This window comes from Euprymna scolopes, unplaced genomic scaffold, assembly GCF_053919585.1.
Source record: "Euprymna scolopes isolate OS-2025 unplaced genomic scaffold, ASM5391958v1 sca155, whole genome shotgun sequence".
NCBI classification, from domain to species: Eukaryota; Metazoa; Mollusca; class Cephalopoda; order Sepiida; family Sepiolidae; genus Euprymna; species Euprymna scolopes.
In genome coordinates, this window is record NW_027633164.1 from 74,495 (window position 1) to 79,446 (window position 4,952).

The 4,952-nt window shown below is 59.1% G+C and overlaps 1 non-coding gene and 1 pseudogene across 1 annotated transcript; both read left to right on the forward strand.

Moving 5' to 3' along the window:
• Positions 1 to 324: 324 nt before the first annotated feature.
• LOC145273749 (small subunit ribosomal RNA) lies at positions 325 to 2,696 on the forward strand (annotated as a pseudogene).
• A 395-nt stretch (positions 2,697 to 3,091) lies between these two features.
• Positions 3,092 to 3,249, forward strand: LOC145273762 (5.8S ribosomal RNA). Its single transcript, XR_013866521.1, has one exon. It is a non-coding gene; the product is annotated as a 5.8S ribosomal RNA (ribosomal RNA).
• Positions 3,250 to 4,952: the final 1,703 nt, after the last annotated feature.

A 4,952-nucleotide genomic window follows, 5' to 3' on the forward strand; every position in this document is an offset into this window, starting at 1 on the left:
AGTTCAGTCTGCACCTTGACCCTCGATGTCCGTGTGCACTGCCGTCGTGCTGCTTGTCGTTTGTCGTATGTATCGCTGTCAAGGGTGCCGTTGTCGTTGTTGTTGTCGACGTTGGTCGCTTTCGTTCTTTGAGTCTCGGTCTCGGTCCAAGTCAGGGGAGAAACAAAAAAGAGGCCATCAGCGCGGGCAGCGCGCTTCTACTGACGGCGAACCTCCTCGAAAAACAAATAAACACGTGCCCGTCGTTGTAGTTGTCTGTCTTATGTCGGTCGGTCGGTCGGTCGGTCTGTCGTTCTGTCGAAACAAAGTCCCAAATTCCAACGATACCTGGTTGATCCTGCCAGTAGTCATATGCTTGTCTCAAAGCTTAAGCCATGCAAGTGTAAGTTCACGCCACGCATTAGAACGGGCGAAACCGCGAATGGCTCAGGAACCGGACCTAATCCTCGGGACCGTATTCCTCCTCGGAGGCGATGGATAACTGTGGCAATTCTAGAGCTAATACATGTGACACAGGCCGCGATCGGTCGGCGCGCCGTCGTCGCCACGCCTCGCGCGCTGGCACCCGCGTCGGCCGTTCCGGGTCGCGGCGCTACATATTAGACTGAGACCGATGCGCGTCATTCCGTCCTCCCGTCGTCGGCGTTCCCGCTCGCGGGTCCGTTCGGTGGCGGGGCTCATAGGGCGGCGCGCTCCGCTTTGGTGACTCTGGATAACTCACTGGTCGATCGCACGAGCTTTCACGCCCGGCGACGGGTCTCTCGAGGGTCCGCCCTATCAACTGTCGACGGTCGGTTAAGTGCCTACCGTGGTTACTACGGGTAACGGGGAATCGGGGTTCGATTCCGGAGAGGGAGCATGCGAAACGGCTACCACATCCAAGGAAGGCAGCAGGCGCGCAAATTACCCACTCCCGGCACGGGGAGGTAGTGACGAAAAATAACGACGCGGGACTCTGTCGAGGCCCCGCGATCGGAATGAGTACACTTCAAATCCGTTAACGAGGACCAACCGGAGGGCAAGTCTGGTGCCAGCAGCCGCGGTAATTCCAGCTCCGGTAGCGTATATTAAAGTTGTTGCGGTTAAAAAGCTCGTAGTCCGAACTCGGGTTCGTGGTCGCGCAAGCGGCCCCGGGGCGGCGGCGCCATCGTCCGTCGTTGACTTTGGTCGTCCGTTCGCATTCCCGGCCCTTTCCGCCGGTGTCAACCGCTAGCATACCCGCCACGCGGTCCTGCCGGCGAGGTGGACGAGGAGGTCGTGATCGGGATCCGGGAAAAAAAAAAACAAGTGGTCGTCGGTTCGGTTCCGGGAGTAGTCTAACGGGGGGGTGCTACGTGTGTGTGTTTGGGTGTGTTCATTCGCATCCCCGCACTCTGACCCCCGCGCTTCTCTCCCTCTCCCTTTCCGCGCGTTCCTCTTTTTTTTTGAACCCCCCGGTCCGCTCCGAGTCCCTGCTTCGTGTCTTGTCTGCGCGCGTGTTGCGGTCGGCGGTTTCTCCTCCAAGGGTGCTCTTAACCGAGTGTCCGCGGCGGCCGGTACGTTCACTTTGAAAAAATTAGAGTGCTCAGAGCGGGCTGTTCAAGCTTGCATACGATAAGCATGGAATGATGGAAGAGGGCCTCGTCTACGTCTGTCGGTCTCCGTCTACGGCGAGGCAATGATCGAAGGGAGCGGTCGGGGCCACTCGTATTGCGACGTTAGAGGTGAAATTCTTGGATCGTCGCAAGACGAACTGCAGCGATGGCGTGTGGCAAGCACGTTTTCCTCGATCAAGAGCGAAAGTCGGAGGTTCGAAGACGATCAGATACCGTCGTAGTTCCGACCGTAAACGATGCCGACCGGCGATCCGCCGGCGTTCGCTTCCATGACCCGGCGGGTAGCCTGCGGGAAACCAGAGTTCGGTTCCGGGGGGAGTATGGTTGCAAAGCTGAAACTTAAAGGAATTGACGGAAGGGCACCACCAGGAGTGGAGCCTGCGGCTTAATTTGACTCAACACGGGAAAACTCACCCGGTCCGGACACCGGTAGGATTGACAGATCGATAGCTCTTTCTCGATTCGGTGGGTGGTGGTGCATGGCCGTTCTTAGTTGGTGGAGCGATCCGTCTGGTTGATTCCGATAACGAACGAGACTCCGGCCTGCTAACTAGTGCGCCGATGTCAGTGATTTTTACGGCGGGCTCGGCGTCCTCCGTGGCGCTCGGGTCCGGGTCGGTTTTCTCACGCACTTCTTAGAGGGACGGGTGGCAGAAAGCCACACGAGGCGGAGCGATAACAGGTCTGTGATGCCCTTAGATGTCCGGGGCCGCACGCGCGCTACACTGGAGGTATCAGCGGGGACTTCGCCCCGGCCCGAGAGGGTTGGGAAACCTCTGAACCACCTCCCGTGATAGGGATCGGGGCCTGTAACCAACCCCGTGAACGAGGAATTCCCGGTAGGCGCGGGTCAACAGCCCGCGTCGATCACGTCCCTGCCCTTTGTACACACCGCCCGTCGCTACTACCGATCGAACGGTCCGGTGAGGTCCTCGGATCTGGCCGACGACGCCGCCGGGCAGTGCGCGACGTGTCCGTCACGACACTCGTGCATCTACGCCTCGGCGTTCGATGCCTGGAGAAGACGACCGAACCCGATCGTTTAGAGGAAGTAAAAGTCGTAACAAGGTTTCCGTAGGTGAACCTGCGGAAGGATCATTACCGTTTTCCCGTTCGAGACTGGTTTGTTGTTTTCCGGCCTACCTCCTCTGTCTGTCGGCGTCAACGCCTCGAATGCGCGCAAACAAACCTATAAAAGGCGGAGCGAGAGATAGATTTGTGGTGACGCGGAGGTTTTTAAAGCCCCAGCTCTTCTTGCTTGCTTCCGCGTCTTACCACCTGTTTGTTTTTTCGCCCACCGCAAGTGATGGCCGCTTCTTCTTTGCCTTGTCGCCGCTTTATCGTTTTTTGTTTTTTTTGCAGCCGCTGTGCCACCGCCGCTAGCTAAAAACAAACTACTCGCGACATTGCAATGCCGTCACGCCTCCTCGCACAGACCTCCTCGCACACTACTAAATCTATATAAACAAAAACTAATATAAAAAACCCAAGTGCTGAACCCTGGACGGGGGATCACTCGGCTCGTCCGTCGATGAAGAGCGCGGCCAGCCGCGAGAACTGATGCGAATTGCAGGACTCAGTGAACATCGACACCTCGAACGCACATTGCGGCCCCGAGATCCCTTGTCTCGGGGCCACGTCCGGTCGAGAGGCGGAACGTTACATGTCTTTCTCCGTTAACGAAACGACATCTTGCCGTCCCCGTGCCCGCCCGGTCCTCGGCACGGTGGTAACCGGGACGTCGCAGGAGCGAGTGACGAGGGGGAAGAAAAATAAAAAAAGAATTGACTCCTTTCAATGTCTTTTTTTTTTTTAAAACCCTCTCCGGCCTCCTCCTTCGTCTCCCGCTGGCAGACCGCGGAGTCTTTTCCCTTTTCGACCGCGTGAAGAAACACTGTGGAGGAGGAGCAGGAGGAGTCTGTCCGAAAGCAGCCGAAGGGAGAACAAAACAAAAAAAAAAGCACCGACCTAACCGACTGCCGACGTAAGCGCCGCCTGCTCGTCTCGCTCTCTGCCTCATGAAGGTGTCTCTCAGCGACGCCTCGAGCAGCGCGACGAGCACGGCCGTCGCACCGTAAAAAGGTGGCCGCGTCGTAGGCAACGTCGGATGGGGAGGACCCACGCTTTTTTTTTAATTGTTGGCTTCTTCATTTTCGGTCGGACGGGCGCTATATCGGCCAGCCGTCGTCACACGGAGGGTACCGATCGAGATTCCTCTCCTCCAAACACCACACTCTACTAAAAACCGCCGCCCTCGGCTCGGACGAGACGACCCGCTGAACTTAAGCATATCGCTAAGCGGAGGAAAAGAAACCAACCGGGATTCCCTTAGTAACGGCGAGTGAACCGGGAGAAGCCCAACGCCGAATCCCGTCGCAAGTTAAAGGCTTCGGGACGTGTGGCGCATGGGTCGAAGGCAGCCGTTCGTTTTCGTCTCGCATAGTTCGGAGTTCCCTCGATCGGGGCCGCCCGCGGCGGGTGCCAGGCCCATTCGGTGCGGACGGCGAGCGACGGCCTTCGATCCGAGAGTCGGGTTGCTTGGGAACGCAGCCCAAATCGGGTGGTAAGCTCCATCCAAGGCTAAATACCGGGACGAGTCCGATAGTCGACAAGTACCGTGAGGGAAAGTTGAAAAGAACTTTGGAGAGAGAGTTCAAGAGAACGTGAAACCGCCCAGGGGTAAACGGGTGGGACCGCTCACCGCGATCGCGGGGGGACTCAGTCCGGTGCTGCCTAGGCTCGAGCCCAAACTCGATGTGTGTTCTTGAAAGAGAGGCCGTCGCGGCACAGGTCGTCGTTCGTCGTGTCCGCGGGGAACTCGTTCTCCGCGGGCCAGCTTTTGTGCCCGCGTCGCCGACGAAGGAGACGGGCCGCGTGGATAGCGGGAAGGGAAACGTGGTGACGACCGCGGCGTCGGTAGGTGGCTGCGTCGGTTGGCTGCGACGGAGGGGACTCGTCCTCTCGATCGCTGCTGCCGCCGGGCCCTAACCCGCCGCATCCGTCGCCGCCGCTTCTTCTTTCCTCCTGCTCCCTCCGCGCGCGACTCCGCTGCACCCGTCCCCTTCTCATCGCTCGGCGTAATCATGGCGCGGGCGCTTCGGCGCGACCTCCGCGCGGCCGGCACCGGACGCACTTCCCCTCCGGTCCGTCGTCGCGACCCGTTCCCGGCGTGCAGGTCGAACACGCGGGTTTTTTTCCGTAGGCGGCAGGCGTTTCATCACCCTGAAAACCCCCGTCTTCCCACCTTGTGAAGTCGGGGGCCACCGGCCGTCGGGCCCGCGAACGTAACTGCCCCTTTCTGCCGGGAACGGAGGAAATCTGACACGATCCGTTACACGTGGCGAGCCGGTCCGTTTT